This window comes from Bubalus kerabau, chromosome 2 (genome assembly GCF_029407905.1).
Source record: "Bubalus kerabau isolate K-KA32 ecotype Philippines breed swamp buffalo chromosome 2, PCC_UOA_SB_1v2, whole genome shotgun sequence".
NCBI classification, from domain to species: domain Eukaryota; kingdom Metazoa; phylum Chordata; class Mammalia; order Artiodactyla; family Bovidae; genus Bubalus; species Bubalus kerabau.
In genome coordinates, this window is record NC_073625.1 from 105,588,841 (window position 1) to 105,609,062 (window position 20,222).

At 35.7% G+C, this 20,222-nt stretch overlaps 1 protein-coding gene across 26 annotated transcripts in view; it reads right to left on the reverse strand.

Moving 5' to 3' along the window:
• ZBTB20 (zinc finger and BTB domain containing 20) overlaps window positions 1–20,222 on the reverse strand; it is an 869,429-nt gene that overhangs the window by 269,533 nt on the left and 579,674 nt on the right. For 3 of the 26 annotated variants that reach the window (XM_055568240.1, XM_055568243.1, XM_055568259.1), the window contains one exon: window positions 13,781–13,880. The exons of the other annotated variants lie outside the window; for them this stretch is intronic. The gene's annotated coding sequence lies outside the window, so the exon portion shown is untranslated. The remainder of the gene's footprint in view (window positions 1–13,780; window positions 13,881–20,222) is intronic. 26 annotated transcript variants of the gene reach the window in all.

The window sequence follows — 20,222 nt, forward strand, 5'->3', positions numbered from 1 at the left end:
ACAGACTGTGGGGGAGCCAGGACTCAGCAGCAGTATTTACTAATATCAGTAATGTACAATTAGTGAAATGCCCCTTTTCTGATAAGGCTGCTTGAAGAAATAAAGTATGTGCAAGAACATCCAACTGCCTCCCCTTCTCCCTCCAAAAAACCTGATGGCTTTCCTAAAGATTCTTCCATCAATGCAAAGAGCTAAGTTTGGAAACCTAAAACCACGTGTCTAAATGAAAGGAAATGTTTTCATTGGAACAGCTTACATGTCTGGTACGCTTGCATAAAAACTATTGCATAGCATTTTAGAGCTAAAATTGCTATAAAATGCTTAATACAGTAAGAATAATTATGAGATTTTGCACGCACAGCTGGTATACAACTAAAGTCTCAGCTACAAATTCAGTGAGGCATGGGAAAACCATTTATAAAAATTCCTGGTATGCCAATTTGACTCACCATCAACAGCCCATCAACACTTCTCCATTCTTTAGGTGGAGAGGGGAGATATTTACCTACGGAAAGCTTTATTTCTCCTTTTATGGCTGTCATTAATACTGGATTCAAGGAATTCTAGTCATTACTTGACAGTGGCAATATAAATAAATTCTAACAGGACACAACTGACCTGAACACAAAGCTTTTCCATTGAGCACAGTAGGGACAAATATAGTAGGCAATGAACCAGAAGACCAAACTATTAAGTTTAGCTGCAGAACCATCCCCTCTTGTCCTTCCTCTTTCTTCTATTCCTTTACCGCTTCTCATCTCCCCTCTCCTTTTCTAAGATTCAAATCCTTGAGTGACTTCCTAGGTACTCTGGATGCCCCTGGTCACAGCCCACCTGGCCTTGCCTTCCCCTGGATAACACCCCAAGGACAGAACTCCACTCTCTCCTCAAATTACAATGGTTCTTTCTTCTCCATTCCCTTCAGCATCAGCTAACGATTATTTAAAAAGGAGCTAAGTAATTTGGATGAGCTGTTAATGGTTAATAATAACTCAATAAAGATTATTTCTTGATTAAAATTGAATTAAAAGATAAGGAAGAATCTCTTTATTATGGCTTTATAGGGTCTATGGAAAATGCCATAATAGATGAGATGACTGTCATCAGAGGCATTGCTGAATGCTTCCTTGCATGGCCTTGGTCATAGAAAGAGAAGCCACAGTGGATATATAGGAACCCTCTGGGAGATAGTGGGGGACACAAAGGCAGCACACTACAAGATAAAATGAATTGGACCAGAGTCAGGAAATCAAAGTTTGAACATCAACAAACCTTGCCAACATGTGTTTGAGTAAGTCATTATATTCTCTTAGCTGAACAATGAGGCCCTTGGATTAGAAAATCTCCATGGCTCTATCTAGCTCTGAAGTGAAGGTTGTGTCATGGCTCTCTGACTGAAGATCAGTGACTGTTCCTAGGTTAGCTGCTTCCTCCAGCTAAGAATTAGTGGCTCTGAGTATAAATGGCTGATATTCCACATGGAATCTAACTGAGGGAGTACTGATGACCGTAAATAAGTCTTAAGATCTTTGCCTCCTACCTGCACCTATGACTTCTGAGTCAGCTCCTTGATGTTATCCAAGTATTTTCTTAGCATTTTGTTTTTCCTTGTTTCAACAAACATTTAATGAATTCTCTACATATGAAACACAGAACTAGTCATTGAAGACAAGGCAGAACAGGACACCATCTTTGTTTCCTAAGAAGCCCCAATGAGTCTACTATTCTTGTCCATTCCATCACCCCTTCACTTCTGTGCATTACCATGTATACTTCTAAAACTATAAATGTAGTATAGAAAAAAATAAGGGGAATTAGACTTATCTAACCTGTGCCCAGTTCAAAGTGCTATTTATTGTCAGCAAAAGACTCTGATAATAATTGAGATTAAAAATTATAGTCATTCAAATGTGCACTTCAATTGTACAAAGGGTATTTATCAACATGTATTTTGAGGTCACTGATGTACATTAAGAACAGCAATTTGGGTGGCAAGAAGATTATAAAGGCAAAACAATCCTTCCTGTAGTAATCCTGATAAAATTGTAGGATTAAAATCAGTGAATAGTCTCTGGGGAAGTAAGAATACAGAATTTTTTTTTAGTATTTTTTTCTTCTGAGGATTTTAGGTTCTTATTCCTTCAAACTTTCTTCTTGAATTAATACTAATAACTGCCACTTATTGCATGCATATTAAATCATAAACACTTTCAATATAATATTGCATGATAAGAAAATGATTTTGCAATATGGATATTATTACCCTCATTTTACATATGTGAAAACTGAGGCTGAGGAAGGTGAAATAATTTGTCAAAGATAATACAGTGTGCAGAGTTGGGATTTAAACTTGGGTTTGTCTTTGTCTGTGAAACATAGCTCCATAAACATGTCTTGGTTCTGCCAAATCTATTCAAAAATAAATAATCCTGCTTGAATGCTTTGTTAACAAACAAGGAAAACAATCTTCATATTCTTTCTTCACATTCATTCATTGCATTACATATAGTACGATGAAAACAGGAGATGGTTAAGATTTTTCTAAGAGTTGGCTGCCTTTTCATATTTATTTGGACTGAGATGAATAATTAAATTTGGGGCTCTTGATCAAAGAATGAGCTATTTGCTATCTGCATAAGTATTTGTTGTTAATTGATCAGACACGGATAAGGTGTGTTATTACAACTATATTTGAGGTCTGATTTACATTGTTCTACTGCATATTACCCTGTGCTGTTTTTCATTTTCCTGCACTTTGGACTTTTTGTTTGGTTTTTATGAATTTAGTCACAGTTGGTTGTGTATTAAACTTTGTAAAAATGTAACTCTAAGAAAATTAAAAAAAGAAAAAGAAAATATTTTCAAAATGATGTCAAAATCAAATCTACCCCTCACTAATTTGATTTGTAGGAAATGGAGAGTGAAGTATTGTAAGCAGAATGCTTTTAAATACATCCTAATTACTTCAATGTGCAAATGCATTGACTAAATCAAAGCATGCATTTAACACTTTGCACTTCAATTGTGCTTATTCGTCTAAGTTCTATAGATAGCAATTTCATTTAAAAAAAAGAGATAAACTTCACTATAGTTAGTAATTCTATAGTTACCTGGGGAAAATGATCATTCTTAAATTCAAGCTTACTTCTCAAGTCTGCTCACTTTTGGACTAATGCAGAATATCATTAGTGCAAAATACAAAATAACAGATAATTAACTGCAGCTACTCAAGTTTTCCCAATTGATCCTATCTTTCTATTCTCTTCTGCTGTTAGTGGGTGAGGTGAGGGGTGGGACTAGTGAAGCCATACAGGATGAAGCAGACAGACTGAGTCCCGAGCAATGAAGCCATGGACTGGAGGGAATCCACAATCGAGTCTGGGATGGAATTATCATGTCAAGGTCACTTAGGGCTTGGTCTGGAGCCACCTGCATCGGAATCTCCTGAGGAATATGCTAAAAAGACATTTCAGAGTTTCATCCCAGAGCAACTAAACTGAATGAGTATCTCTTGAGGTGGAACTCAAAGATCTACATTTTGAACAAGCTTCCCAAGTAATTCTTAGGCTACTGAAGCCTGAAAAGCACTGGCTTATGTTCATTGGAAGGACCGATGCTAAAGCTGAAACTCCAGTACTTTGGCCACCTCATGCGAAGAGTTGACTCATTGGAAAAGACTCTGATGATGGGAGGGATTGCAGGCAGGAGGAGAAGGGGACCACAGAGGATGAGATGGCTGGATGGCATCACCGACTCGATGGACGTGAGTTTGAGTGAACTCTGGGAGATGGTGATGGACAGGGAGGCCTGGAGTGCTGCGATTCATGGGGTCGCAAAGAGTCAGACACGACTGAGCGACTGAACTGAACTGAACTGAACTGATGGAGTTCTCTGATTCTACACCCAGGGATAGAATGCTAGTATACCTTTGTTCCTTCTGTCCCAGTTGTCAAGATATATGTGCAGGTACAAATAGCTGACCTGGGAGGCATTAATGATAGTAACGATAGCCCAAAGGCTAGATAGTCGTGTTTAATATGAACAATCTCATCTGATCCCTACAATAAGGATTGTAACTTAAGTGTTATTACTATTCCCATCTTTCAGATGAGGAAACTGAGATTCAGAGAGATGTAATAATTTCTTGTTTTGAATGTCACACTGATTATTGCAAGAGTTCCTAAGTTTTAACTCTAGCTCTTAGCCTTGTGGAAAAATACGTTCTTGAAAGGTGTTTACTTTCAAAGATGTTCATGATTTGGTGGTAACATCATTGTAAAGGGTGTTAAGTACCTAAAATAAAATGATAACATTACTGTAAATGAGGTACAGTGCCTAAATACTAATAAAGTTGGTTATTTATTATAATACATAGGATGTCAGCATTTGTATTCAAGTAACTCTTCTCCTCTGTATTTTTATAATTACTAAAATCATCTAAACTAAATTGCTGATCTTTGATTAATTCATTCAACAATTATGCATTTTGCCAAAACCTGAGGTATAAAAGCTAAATAGGACACAGCCTCTGCCTTCACTAGGTTTACAGTTCAGAAAACAGAGATGAACATGTAAGCAAATGGTTCTGGTTTACCTTGTGCTCAGTGGGGGCCTGAGTTAGAAAGACAATGGTTCTTCTCTGGGCAGAAAGCAAAAAGGGTGTGGTCTGGAAATTTTTAGTTACTCTAGCACTTTTTGCCATTGGCCAGTGTAAGGAATTTTGATTTTTTAAGATTACATTTTTACTTATATAGTTTTGTTAGAAAAAGGGCAGACTGAGTTACTTGTGTACTTTGGGCTGATAAAACTTTATGTGGTTTATTCTTTCTGGCATCCAACCGGGTTTCTTTTTTGGCTAAATTCTGGGTACAAAGCCAAGTTAGTCATTATGTTTATTCATTCTTACATAAAGCAGCTGAAATTTTCCTTCTGAGATGGATGCCTGATAAATGTTATCAGTAGTAGGTCATGCCACTCAATAAAAGTGACCTATAGATACATATTGGCTATGTCCTTTGTTTTCATCTGTTTCAGTTACTTAAAATGCTATTATTGGATTATGAAATTTTTACAATATGAGAAATTTAGAAGTTAAAAACGGTTGAAAACAAAGAGTACTCAAGATTTCTTCCCTTGAGATAAGCTCATATACATGCAGATGTGACCTGAGCATATTAATGTCAGAGCTGATTGATGAACTAAAAAAATGAGGTTCTGGAATGTGAAAGCACAGGCTGATAACCTAAGGCAAATGTTCAAGAATCCAAAAAAAGAAAGAAAGAAAGAAAGAAACTCTGGGAAACACTGGGCAATAGAAAGTATATGATATGATGTAGAAAATATATATCATATTTTAGATGATAAGATTCTAAAAATTGATATCTCAAGTACTTCAAAAGCTTAATAAATTGGAAAAGGAAGACATTTTAATCCCTTTATGAAGTGATAAATAATAGACATGTGTTCTTTTCTCAAGCTGAATTATTATCAGATTTGGAATTATTTTTATTTACATTATTTACTGTTTGCTTAAAATTTTTTACTTTTCTAATCATTAGAGTATTTTCAGAATATTTAGAAAAGTTAAGGAAAAGAAGAAATAAAATATCACTTCATTCCATCATACAGAGGAGGTACTAGTATTATTCACATTTTAATGTATTTCCTTTGATGTAACCAAATACTTTCATTCATTTTTCTATTGATAATTTGGGACCATGTCAGGTATACAAGTTTCTTTTGGATCAGGCATTTTCAGTTACAATGTTTCATGAACATTTCCTAGTAAATTAATATTTAAAATATTTTAAAATTAATAACTGTAGTTAATAACTTTATACAAATAATATATACATATGTTCCATAATTTGCTTAATAATTTATTTGATTAAATATTTAAGATTTTCTCTTCTTTTACTTTTATAAATGACATTGTGATGAATAGGTCTTTGTACACAAATCTTTGAATTTCGGGTTCCTGTAGATAAATTCCTAGAAATTAAATGACTGGGCCAAAAGATACATTTTTTAAAGAAAGTTTCTTGATAATGTAATGCCTATTACCTTTCAGAATTTGGTGTCAACACATGACCCCCCACAATTACTATTATATGAATGACAGTTTTACTGTGCATTTATCAGCATTAAAGATTACTGTTTCTATAAATCATGTCTTTGAGTACTAGTGAGTTAAAATATTTTTTCATATGTTTATCAGACAATTGCATTTCCTCTTTCATAATTTTTCTTTTTATAATCTTTTTAGATTTTTTTGAACAAATAGGTACTGAACGTCTCAGTACCTTCTTATCTTTTGCTTCCATTTCATTTCTGATGCTGTCACTATACCGTAGACTCTCCTTACCTAATCCTGAGCCTGGACATCATGTCTGCCTAGTCTGTAGCTCATATTTCTTCCATTCTGATCCATTCTGTACACTGCTGCCTAACAGGACTTCTGAAAATACTGCTGTTGTCATGTCAGTGCTGACTAAGATCCTACATTAACTCCCAGTTATTATTTATCTATTAGCTAAATTCAACTGCCATCTTCAGGGGGAAATTAATCCCATTCTTGGCTATGTCCTTATGAATTCTGTTGATTAACATAGGTTATTGAGATATGGAACTTATATGCAGTTAACTTTTTATATGTGAGTACATATATGTGAGTATACAGAGACACATGCACCCAATATTGAATACTAGATATGAGTCTTGAAAGGGGATTTACAGAGCTTGAAGCCCAACTTTTTATGTTTATAAGTGAAGAAACTGACTCAAAGAGTTCAATAAATTACTCAAAGTCATAGAGCTAGTTAAATGATAGAACTGGGACTAGAAACCAAGTCTCCCAATTCCTAGTTCAATGCCTTTAAGTAGGGAATAATAAAAAAATCATTTGTATAATTTAAAGAATAGAAACAGCTAGGAAACCCATTTAATTTCAATCTGTTCTTATGGACAAAAGATTGTTAAAATCATGTCACATAGAAGGGTTGAGTGTTCTTCTAAACATGAATAATGTACTTATAAATTGATCAAATGTGTTATTAAAATTTTCATAACATTTGCACATCAGCAAATGACCCAGTTTATACTAGTTTGCTTTCTTCTTGTTAATCTATATTGTTTTACTTAATCTGCTTTGCTACAATAGAAGCATGGTGTTTTTATTCTAGCATATTGCAAGATCATCATTAAGTTTCTTGCTAATATCTGCTGCTGCTAAGTCGCTTCAGTCATGTCCGACTCTGTGTGACCCCAGAGACAGCAGCCCACCGGGCTCCCCCATCCCTGGGATTCTCCAGGCAAGAATACTGGAGTGCTCATATTTAGTGGTATTCAATGGAAAATCCAATTTTCCTAGCAACTTCTATAAAGAATTTCCTCTGACAATAATTGGGGATTATAAGAACTACCCTAAAAAGAACTACGTCAATGTGCCCCTATTTAAATAGTAAACAACACAAACTATTTTGTAGGAGAATGGGCTGTGAGACTGGGAGTTGCCAAATATACTAATTATTTAGAGGGATAGGGTAGGGCAGAAGGGGTAGATGTGGGAATAGCTATGACTTGAACTAACTTGGATAGAAGCTCATTGATTGTAAAGGGTTGATTTAAAAGCATGTGTTTGCCCAACTAAATTGACAGAAAGAGTATTTATTAAATCATACGGCAGTTAAACAGTTACAATATCCAACGTTTAAATGAATAGGTGGGTCATCCAGTGCTAGAGGACGCTAAAGAGATCTTAGCTATATTTTCTTTCTCTGTGTGAATGTGTGTGCACACAAACTAGGCCTATTCATTTCATACTCAACAAACGTGTTTAAGCACATACCAGAAGCTCTCTATTACTGAAGAAATGATCCAGCTTTCTGTGATTATCCTCTCCACAGCTATATCACAGAGATGGATAATAATCTATACCTGACTAATGCATTATAACAAAAACTGAGAAAGTGGGTAGGAGGAGAGGAATGAAGAAGCAGCACCCTAAATTTCTCATTTCATGCAGCATATGATTTCTTTAATAGCGATAATTAAAAAATAGTTAATGTTTTAAAAAATAACTGCTACTTTTTCTAATATTATTTTATTATTTATTTTATCTATTACATCTACTACTAATAATATATACTATTTATTATTTTCTAGTATTCTTCATTATTAGAAAAATAAACTTTGCTTTAAAACTTCTAAATTGCTATACTAATAACAAACAGTTATATACCATAAGAGAAAAAGACAGAGAGAACCAAGAAGGCAGAATAACATAGAAAATACTCATTTTTTACAACAATAAATATTAAGTCAATTAATTTATTATTAAAATAAAAACCATAACATAGGCTTAAAATTCCACAAAATCTAACCATACAATAGTACGTTAAGAATACTAGTTTTGTAGTGGAGAAAACTGAATTTAAATATTACTTCTGCATTTACTAGTCATCACCTCTTTCCTAAGGAGAAATTTACTTAGCTTATTTATATCAATTTCCTTAGTTTATAAAACATGAATGAAAGTAACTGACTATATAGAGAGGATTGAATAAAACTATCTATAAAGTTCAGTGCCCAGCACCACTAAATAATCAATAATAATAAATATTATTTGTAATATTTGTTTTAAAATGGTGTATCTAAATGAAAGAGAGGTAAAAATCAAAGGAGTGTTATACAAGATATACTGATAAGTGAAAAAACTGATACAATATAAAATGAAAAAATCTAAAGAGGCAGAGTGAGACTTAAAAAGAAGAAAGTAACCATTTCTGCAAAGAAACTAAAAACAGTGAGGAGGGCTGAAGCCATAAGCCTACTGAAATCTGGATAGAGAAGCACATAGAGGTGGCTGGGAATCTAGGTCTTTGGAGTAATGGGGCCAAAAGTGTTCCATATGAAATGGTGGACCTAAGTCTGTTTTGCTACTTCAACAAGAGGCTGTAAAAAATATGGCCATCTGCTGCCTGGGGCAATATCTTATACAGAGCTGCAGGCACTGAAAGGTGGAAGGATGAAGGTATAGATTCAGTCTCATGATCAAATATTCTTAAAGGTAAGCTAAAGACACCATTATAAGATTTGGATTGGGACGAGAAAGCCAGGAATGCAGATAGAGGCAACTGGAAAACCATCAGTCAAGGAGGTATGAAAAAATTAGAGAGAGAGTGCCAAGAGGGAAGACAAAAAAGCTTTATGACCAACATTAACCTGCAAAACAAAATTCTAAAACACAGCAAGGGAAGTTCATTTCTAGCTATTTTATTCTTTTGATGTGATGGTAAATGGAATTGTTCCTTAATTTCTCTTTCTGATCCTTTGTTGTTAGTCTATAGGAATGCAAAACAACCACAAAATTAATAACTGGAATATTCACTCCAGATAAATTTGATTTTATAGAATTGTCTGATAATGATTTCAAAATGAGTATATTTGCAATGAACTTTAAGCCCAGCAATAAAATCTATGTACTAGGTCAGAAAAGAATTAAAAAAAATTTTTTTCAATCAAAACTATATAAAACATCTCATTATAATGGAATTGAATTCAGAATCAGTAATAAAAATAGAGTAAATACATGTTTGCCATGTAGAAACATATACTTTTTTTTTTTTTGGCTGCAATGCATGGTATGTGGGATCTTATTTCCCTGACTGGGGATCAAACCTGTGCCCCTGCACTGGAAGCATGGAATCTTAAACAATGGACCACCAGTGAAGTCCCTAGAAATATACAGTTCTAATTAAGGGTAAAAAATAAATCAAAAGAGATATTACAAAATATTTAAAATTAAACAAAACTACATATCAAGACATGTTATGCAGCTAATGAGACACCTGAATGAGAATTTCGAGACAGATTCATTTTAAAAACAATAAAAAGTATTAAAATTGAATGAGAAAAAATCAACTCAGGAATCTAGAAAAAATGATCTAAATAATAAAATAAAAAGAAAAAATAATGTTGACAAAAGCATAAAGTAATGATATAGAATGCAAAGACACAATCAAGTCAATAAGCAAACTCAAAAGACAATTTTTGAAAAAAGTAAATAAAACACAAAAGTGTCTAACAGCCAGTAAAAGAAGAGAAGAGGTTAATATAAATAATATTAGGAATAAGAAGGGAACATATCTAAAGATAAAATTAAATATCATAAGAATTTATGAAGAGCTTTGTACAAATAAATTTGAAGTGTAGATTAACTGTTAACTGTATATTTTCCAAAAACACCTCCTTAAAATTGACTTAAGAAGAACTATAACACTTGAATAAAGCAATAGCTATGGAAGTAAAGGAACTGATGATAATATAACATCTACCTTACACTACCTACCACCTACTAATACAAAATATTAGGTCCAGATGATTTTAGAGGTAAATCTAACCAAATCTTCAGAATAGGTAATCTGTATAATATAAAAATAGTTTCAGAAATAGAAAAAAATAAGAGAGAAATGTTGCTCAACTTATTTTACAAGGCTAGTATCACCATAACACCAAATGTCTATAATAAAAATTTTAAGAAAAGACTAATCTCCCCATGCAAACATATATAGAAAATTATCAGCAAATTAAACTCAAGACTGGATTTAAAAAACACACCAGGACCAAGTAAAAAAAATTTTTTTTTGCAGGAATGTAAGAAATGTTGACTATTAAGAAATGTCTTAGTATCATATAAAATACTAACATATTAGTGGGAAATTTTATCATGTTATTGATGCAGAAAATGCATTAGATAAAATTCAATGAGTATTCTTTTTTTAAAAAAAAAATTTATTTATTTATTTGGCTGTACCAGGTCTTTAGTTGTGGCAAGCAAACTCTCTTAGTTGTGGCATGTGGGATCGTGTTCCCTGACCAGGGATCAAAACCAGGCTCCCTGCACTGGGAGCATGGAGTCTTAGCCACTGGACCACCAGGGAAGTCCCGAGTATTCTTGATTAAAAATACTTAGCAAACTTTAAATAGCTGATGGGAACTTTTCAATAATAATTTTGATTTATCAAAATCCCAAGCAAATATCACATTTCCAGAACATTTCCATTAAAGAATGAAACAGAACATTCCTAATGTCATGGCTTTTACTCCACACTATATAGAGATCTCTGGAGAAGGAAATGGCACCCCACTCCAGTGTTCTTGCCTGGAGAATCCAAGGGACAGGGGAGCCTGGTGGGCTGCTGTCTATGGGGTCGCACAGAGTCGGACATGACTGAAGCGACTTAGTAGTAGTAGTAGTATATAGAGGTCTCAGTAATGCAATATGACAGGAAAAATAAATTGAATTGAAAATTAATTGATAAATTGGAATTGAAAATTAAGAGATATATTGGAATTATTTGCTAATGATACACATGTCCATGTAGAAAACCTAGGAGAATTTCAGTTTAGCCAGTGGAACTAGTAAGAGAATTCAGCAAAGCTGTTGAGTATACACCAATAATAACAAATAAGCAATAAAGTGGAAAACAGATTTTATACATAATATCATGAAAATTAAGTCATATGAGAGGAATTCTAACAAATAAGATCAAGCAAGACTTTTATGGTGAAAATTATAAAACATTATTATAGAACTGGAAGGAAGAACTCATCAAGTACAGCTCTCAATGTTAAAAAGACACAGTGTCATAAGAATATCCATTCTCCTCCAGATTACTATCTAAAGTTAATGTAAATACAAATAAAATTCAACAGGGCTTTTGCTAAACTTGACTAAACAACCCTAAAATTTACATTGAATAGCAGAAGGCCAAGAGGAGCAAAAAGAATTTTAAGGAAGAACAATGTAGAGAGATTTACCTTACCAAATAATAAGAATATTATAAAGCAATGGTAATTAAGGCACTTTGGTGTTAGCACAAGAATAGAGAAATAGTCCACTGGATGAAATAAAGATACTAAAAACAGATTTGATGTAGGTGAAAGAGGCATTACAAATTAGTGAGTAAGGATGACTAATTTGTTAAATGGTGCTGGGATGACTGTGTTACCCACAAGGAAAAAAAAAATAAAACAGGATGCATGTAAGATACCATACACAAAAACAAATGCCAAGAAGATTAGAGATCTAAATGTAAAAGAAAAAACTTTAAAACTGTTAGAAGAAAATATAGGAAGGTTTCTTAAGGATCTTGTCATATTGAAGGGTTTTTAAAATGAGTCGGACACGACTGAAACGACGCAGGAGCAGCAGCAGCAAGAGGACAAACCATAAAGGAAAACATCAATAAACTTAACTGCATTAAAATCAGAAGGTTTAAAAATAAATGCCACTATATACAGTTAAAAGAGAAAACTAAAAACTGGGAAAGGATATTTGCAATCTATATTGCTCAAAAGATGAGAATCCAGAGTATTACAACAACTACAAAACCAAAACCAAAAGCTGTCCATAACAGTAGCCAAACAAATAACTCAATCAGAACATAGGTGAAGATATAAACCGGCAACACACATGAACACGCATGAGGAAATCCCAGTGGTTTATAAGTGAAAAACATTTTCAATGATATATTATTCAATCCCCTCAGTCTGACAAAAATGTAAGAACCTTGGTCATTCCAAATGTTGTGAAGCATATGGAGAAGGTCTCATAGACTGCTAATGAGAATATAAATCGATACTATCACTTGAAAAAGAAAAATTGCATAATTCTTAGTAAAGTTATTAAACTTTAAAAAATAAGAAGTTATTTAATAAAATTTAAAAATATTTTTTTTTTCTTATAGTTAAGCATTTCCTCCTTTGCTTCCAAACATGTACAAAAATGTTAAGTACAATTTTGGTGGCAAATGGGAAATACCAGAAATAATGTTTAACAATTAGAGACTCAGATTTTAGTGACACATACAGTAAAGTTCATTTTATATAACCCATAATGTATGGTTTATGTAAAACTAATTCATGATGATAGAAATCAGAAGAGTTGTGCTGTGTTTAATCTTGTGTTAAAGTTTTGGAGGATATAGCCTGTAAGGGGGCATGAGGGATTCTCCTAGGTATTGTGGATGTTTTGCATGTTGGATTGAATATTGTTGCATGCATGTATACTCACATAAAATCTCATCAAGCTATACAATTAATCTGTGTACTTCACTGTACGTAACTTAGAATAATACACGATAAAAACAGGTTTGGAAATAAATTTTCCACATTGAGGTTTGTTTAACTTGGGTGCCGGATTCTTGTATGTTCACATTATAATTCATACTTTTATATGTTTGAAACATTTTACATTAAAAATGACAGGACAGACTACTGCTTTTCCTAACTAGAATTAATCAAGGTAGAAGAAAACACCAGTGTCATCTTTTCCTCTTCACTGTCCATGACACTAGGGCCAACTGTTCCAGGAATCAATAAACACTTCACAGCCAAGTGTACTTACAAAGTGATCATTTAGTTGAATCAAAGCAAAACTTTCAATTCACTCTTTGACTATGTGTAGAATCCAGGCTTTCTTAAGTGAATGACCAGCATCATGTATTAATACAATGCTGCTGCTGCTAAGTTGCTTCAGTCGTGTCCGACTCTGCGTGACCCCATAGACGGCAGCCCACCAGGCTTCCCCATCCCTGGGATTCTCCAGGAATACAATGCTACCAACGCATGAAGATCAGTCATCCATTTAGGTGTTTCAAACATGAAGTGGGGGATTGCCAAGGATTTTCTGATGTGAATCAACAGGTGGTTTGGCATTAATATTGCTATTTGTTTCTGGGCTTCACCTCTGGTTTCAGAAAAGAAAAAGAGACAATACCTTTTCAGTGCTGTATTTCAAGTTAACCATATGGAAAGCAAGGTTTTATTCCAGCCAATTCTCTTTGTCTCAAAGCGCGGAGGAAAAGTGCCAGCCACTGCTACTCTCGCCACCAGCCACGGTACAGATGTTTGGAAAATGCAAAAATAGAGAAATGAAACAAAAAGGAAACCCTCAAAAATAAGTTTTGCATAAATGAAAAATGGAGTATATAATTATTATAGCTGCAAAAAGGTAAATGCATTTTTTTTCCCATTGTGTTAAACGTAAAGAACCAAAACAAACAAAAACATTGATGTTTTAACTTAATGTTTTGTTGAAACCGACGATTACAAGGACCGACTCGTATGTGGCTAAAAATGGGAATAAAAAACAGATTTCTTTTAATCTGATAAGATTTTTTACCTCAAAGAATTCTAGAATATGACCTACTTAAATGAATACTTATAAAAGAAACAGATTCATTTAAAAATTCATGTTTTCAGGTGCCAAAATGGGAAAGGAAAAGTGTTTCTATGAAATCTTATAAGAGAAAAGAAATAATTGAAATTATAATGGTTCCTTATACAACTCAGATAAAACATAGCTTGGTAAGAAATGTCTCAAAACTGTTCAACTGTACATTCCTGAATTAGCTTAGCTAATTTACAGACAGTTTTTCCGAAAGCAAACATCCTGTTAGATTTAAGCACGCCAATGTAAATCATTCTTTGTTTAAAAGAAAAAGTTTTTTAAAAATTATGTAATTTCTGAGAGAATATTGGCTGGATTGTAGGTCAGACCACGATTTAGGTCTGACTCTGCCACAGTCCTGTTGTGTGTACCTTTGTTCCTGTTATAAAACAGGTCTGGTCTCAGCGTCCATATCTGTGAAGTGGACACGTGACACAGAGGCACAGCCCTATCGTCAAGCTCGTTTCCAGTCCCACCATTCTATGAATCCAAGGAAATCACTCCAGCACAAGAGCTTTTGTTTTCTTCCTTCCTTTCTTGCTTTCTTAAAATAAACAAACAACCAGATAAGTAAGTAAATATATATTAAAAGCACATATACTAATCATCTATCTCTCTGAACAGGAAGAGAGAACATTTTTTTTTTTGTTACCATTATCTATTCCCTAACGTATATTTAAAAAGAGAGTTCCCATATAAAAAGATCTTTATTTTTTCCTGAATCAAAAATAGCATATCATTTCTTTGCCATTTAAGTTCTATGAAGAAAACAGAAAATCATTACAGAAATCATATTAGGAACTTTAAGAAGGAAGAGAAAAGTCACTAAAATTTCTTTTAAAATTCAATGGTTTGTTTACATGTTTTCTGTGACAGAAGATGTAACTGCCACTTCAAACTACGTTCACTTCCTTTTCCTGGGGCAATACTTAACTCTTCACACCTTTCCCACCTGCCTTCTGAGGTAACGAGGCTGAGGTATAGATTACAGTCTGAGATACCTAGGATGGGAATTAAACATTTCATCTGGGAGACAGGATTGTGATCAGTTTGCCAAATCTAAAAGAAAATTAAGCCCCATTACTACTTTGGCAAGAAATTTGAGTTCTCGTGGCTGAACAATGATCATCATTTTTACACAAGACTTTTCAAAATGAAAGCATCTGGGGCATCAACCGGAAAAAAAAAATCTGAGAATGCAGCGTTTTCTGTCAACATTTAAACCAGGTAAGACACAAGCAACTGCCCTTAACCCTTACAGAGAGGTATGAAAGAATGAGGGTGACTGACACCTTGATGAACAATGGAAGCTCCACTTTATGAAAAGGCCTAAGTCTTTGGGGCGAAAGCGCTATTGCTCCAAGTGCTGATCCACCTAAGGCACCAGCAGAGGCAGAATGCTTGGGGGCAACAGGCCAGGCTCCTGTTTAAGGCTCCAGCTCTGGCTGCATGCTGCTAAGCCTGGGACCCACCAGACACACTCAGGGAACACCAAGTGTGGGTCCACCTGCCAGGGGAGGGCCTCTCAAACAGAAAGGCAAGAGTCTGAAGTTGCATAGTGTGTGAGCACTCCCTACTGGCTGCTGAAGTTGGAGATGAACCGGTGGTGTTTTAGAAAGGGCTGCCCCAGGTTTCTGTGAGGAGGCTGAAGGACACAGCTCTTTTTCTAGGGGATAAGGGTGTGGCTCTGATTAGGCTTAGACTGGTTCAGATGTTATGCTACTTGAGAAGCAGGTGAGGAGAGCTTACTGATAGGAGGAAATCCAAGAACGGGCAAAAACTGTGTAAAACTGGTTATAATTTTCATTAACTCTTTCAGCTACAGTACCCCCTTCTTATCCAAGGGGGCTAGGTTCTAAGAGCCCCAGTGGATGCCTGAAACCACTGATCCTGCCAAACCTCATATCCACGATAGCTTTTGCTGTACATACATACCTATGATAAAGTGTAATTTATAAATCAGGCACAGTAAGAGATTAACACCACCCAATAATAAAATGGAAACAGTATAACAATATACCATAATAAAAGTTACGTGAATGTGATCTCTCTGTCTCAAAATATCTTTCTGTACAAATCAAATGACGTTTCCGCCTTCACTAAGCATCATCGTGCGCTGTGGCCTCAGCAATTACAGTCTGAGGTGCGACAGCAGAACTAGCGTGAATTTCTTTTTCCTTCTTCACAATTTCGCTGAGAGAGATTCATTCCTACCATAGATCTTCGTAACCTCAGCATACGACTTTTTTTCCTGAGTAAGTTGAGAACTTTCACCGTTTCAACAAAAAGAAACACTTTACAGCTTTTCTTTGGCATAATTGATTTGCCAGCATTACCGCTTTTATGCATTGGGGCCATTATTAAGTAAAATAGGGTGACTTCAACACAAGAACCGGAGTACTGTCTCGGTCGATCTCATAACTGAGCTGCCTACTAAGTGAGTAACTGGTGGGGTGCTCTGGACAAAGGGATGATTCACATCCCAGGTGGAATGGCAGGAGATTTCATCATGCTACTCAGAACAGTGTACAATTTGAAACTAATGAACTGTTTATTTCTGAAATTTTCCATTTAATGCTTTCAGACTGCAGATGGCTGTGGCTAACTGAAACCGAAACTGGGGAAGGTGGAACTGAGGATAAGAAGGGACTTTTGTATTAACATTTTATATACAGGCCCGTGTATGAGCATGTGTGTGTTTGGGGTGGAGGGGGTGAGGAGGAAATGAATTTCTGTGTGGCTCACTTTGTTTTAGTAATAGGAAATCTTGGGACAGTCCAATGTGTTTATACCATTTATGTTTTACCAGAAAATCCCATATATAAACTTGATGGAACTGCCAGATATGTTCGCTATACCACTACACCTAAGCCCTAGACAGTGGTCTCAAGTCTAGGGCAATGATACTGGAATACTGAATGTTCCCAGGGCTCTGCTCTGTTCTGGTTCTTCTGTATAATAAGATGAAGGTCAAAATGGCAGCCTGCTAAAAGCAGAAGCATTTCAGTTGCAGGAATAACTTGCTTGTCATCAACTTGTTAATGCAATAGTCAAACATTTCTTTGACATGCACAGTATCAGCTAACTTCAGCAGATAAAGGGTCTAGAACAGGAAGATGCTGCAGATGCTTTAGCTTGGAGGAAGGCTTAGCAGAGCCAAAACGTCAGCAGGGCCTGTTTGTTCCATACTTTCCATCGGGCTCTGTGAAAGAAATGTTAGATTACTGCAATGACAAGTTTGTGACAAGCAAGTCATTTGTGCAACTGGTGCGCTCCTGTTTTTATCTGTTTACCATTCAGACTTGTGAATGCCATTTCAAGCACTTACAGGATTTCTGGCTCCCATTAAGGGGAAATGGTTTCTCCATGTTTAGAATTTTCTGCCTCAAAGAGAATTACTAAGCAATTATTTATCCCTGTGGTCACAGTGTCACACAAAAGCACTCTTGAGTTGTTTAGTTGGACTCTGAATCATGAAATGGAGTCCTGGGGACTGGATAGCTTGGAGCATCAGAAATTTCTCATCTAGTTTATTGGAATGACTACAAAGCAAGCCTGTAAGAGTCAATAAAATTGTGGCCAGCTTGAAATACCTTGCTCTTTTGCTCTAAGATCATATATCAAGGCCATATGCTGCAAGGCCCATAAACTCACTTGTAATGAGTAGATCCTGAGAAGCCAAGGCCTGACTGTGTCACAGACGCTGACATGTGATCTAACATATGATAGTCTTGGTGACAAGGACTGCTTTAACTTTTGAGAAGAGAACTTACATGGCCTTCTCCCCAAGTTCTGAGGGTAACCGGAGGCCCTATCCAAATCCAGGAAACGTTTTAAGTGTTTGGCAAAAGGTAATATCATAATCTAAAATTAATACTTGGGATCATCCTACCAATGATGACTTTTGCATAGCAAAGGGCAGATTTTGGGTCAAGAATTCAAGACTGTCTCCTTAGATTCTTCATCTGAGATTGCTGAGTGACTTTTAGTAAGTTATTTTAACCTCCTAGGAGGAGGGTACAAAATAATATCCCTGGTGGCTCAGAGGGTAAAGTGTCTGCCTACAATGCAGGAGACCCGAGTTCAATCCCTGGGTCAGGAAGATCCCCTGGAGAAGGAAATGGCAACCCAGTCCAGTACTCTTGCCTGGAAAATCCCATGGACTGAGAAGACTGGTAGACTACAGTCCATGGGGTTGCAAAGAGTTGGACATGACTGAGCGACTTCACTTTCATTCTTTGTTTACCTGCCATGAATGATCTCATGGTCAATGTCATAATACATGAAGAATGCCCTCAGAACTCAAGAACAGTATTTCCTAAAAGCCATGTATTTCTCCTAATGATTTCAAATTTTGTCCATTATTGGCACTGAATTTCTAAATGATTCTAGGTATACCTCTTGAAGAACATGGAAGCATGAAGTTCTGAAGCGAGAAGGCAGACACTTACAATATCTAGGGAAGCAAGTCAAAGCTGGAACAGAGCTAGAGTGTTAAGAACCAGCCAGAAAGTGATGATGAAACATGAGGCAGAGCTTGGTATGCATGACTAAAGAATGTTACAGAAATGGATAATTGTCCTTGCTGAATAAAAATTTTATTGTTAATAATCATTTCCCAGACACTACAAGCATAACACAATTTACATGTCTAATATCATCTTTACAATGGCTCTGTGGTGTGTGTATTATCAATTTCTTTTTACTGTGGAAACTAAAACTTTAGAGAAATTCAAATACTTCACCATAAATCTGTAAGTAGCAAAGGTGTGACGCTATTTTCCCTTCATCCAAAGCCCTGATACTCTTAACCACTAAGGAACTAAAGTCACTTCCACTGCCTGCAGAAGACATTTCTCCCTAGTTTACTGGAAAACATTTTCATCTTAAAATGTAGATATTCAAGAATTTTATAGAAAAGGCCTGGTGAGATTATTCTGACTTTAACTGTGTTGCAATCCTTGTTAGGCCTCTGGGAAAGCTGAGCTTCATCAAGATGTCGTTTCTTTTGCCTGGACCTGAACTAGTCCGGCTGAAATGCACTGTGGAAGAGGTGGAAGGGATTCTAACCTAATCGTATCTTTGTGCCATGAGTGCGGTGGTGTTTGGCTGCATCTCCCTGTGTCCATGCCAACTTCTTTCTCTCTCTTCATACGCATAGCCTCTAGTTCACCCTACTCTTTGCTCCTAAGTTACCTTCAGGGAGACTTCTTTTGTCACTTGTCTGCTTTTGTTTTTAGGTGTGGGGGAGGGGCGGACATCTTTCTTACCATGACAAGGATTACTGAAACAGTCTAAACTTCCAACTTTGCACAGAATGTAGCCTTTGTTCAGTCTTCTGCTTTGTTTCTCTTTAATGATAGCTTTGCCACAGGTTTTCCCTATGTAACTCAGAGCTATGCAAATCAAACTGGTTAGCAAGACTGCAGCTGTTCTATCTCAAAATGAGTCCGAGAGGTGGAGGCCTGAGTGAGGCATGTCTTCTGAGTATTACACCTCTAATTAACAGCTGCTTACCTTGCACGAGTAGCAAAGAATGAGCTCAGTGAGATCTGCAGTGGCTTTCCTTGGTCCGTTTTTAGTGTGTGTTTAGACTGGATCATAAGAAGTTTTAGCTTACACAAACTTTTAGTTTCCTGGTATTTATACTTCCCCAAGCACAAGATTCTTACTTAAAAGTTACTCAAAAAGACACCATGCATCATGCAGAATCATAAAATCTCAGGGCAATGTGTAAAGGACCCTAAAGTCCTGTGGTCTGCGTCTTGACCTGGTGCCTGAGTTTGCTTGCTGGGGCCATTCAGTCCCTGTTGCACACCACCAGGGACACGGTGCGCTTAACCTCACGGGCAACCCAATCCTGCTCTAGGACTTCTGTTTGTACAACATGTTCTTCCTTTTATTATATCTTAACATGTCTTTCTAAAATTCCCCATCATGGCTTCTAGTTATTTTTTTTTACCGTGTCCTCCAATCCTGAAAGCTTCTG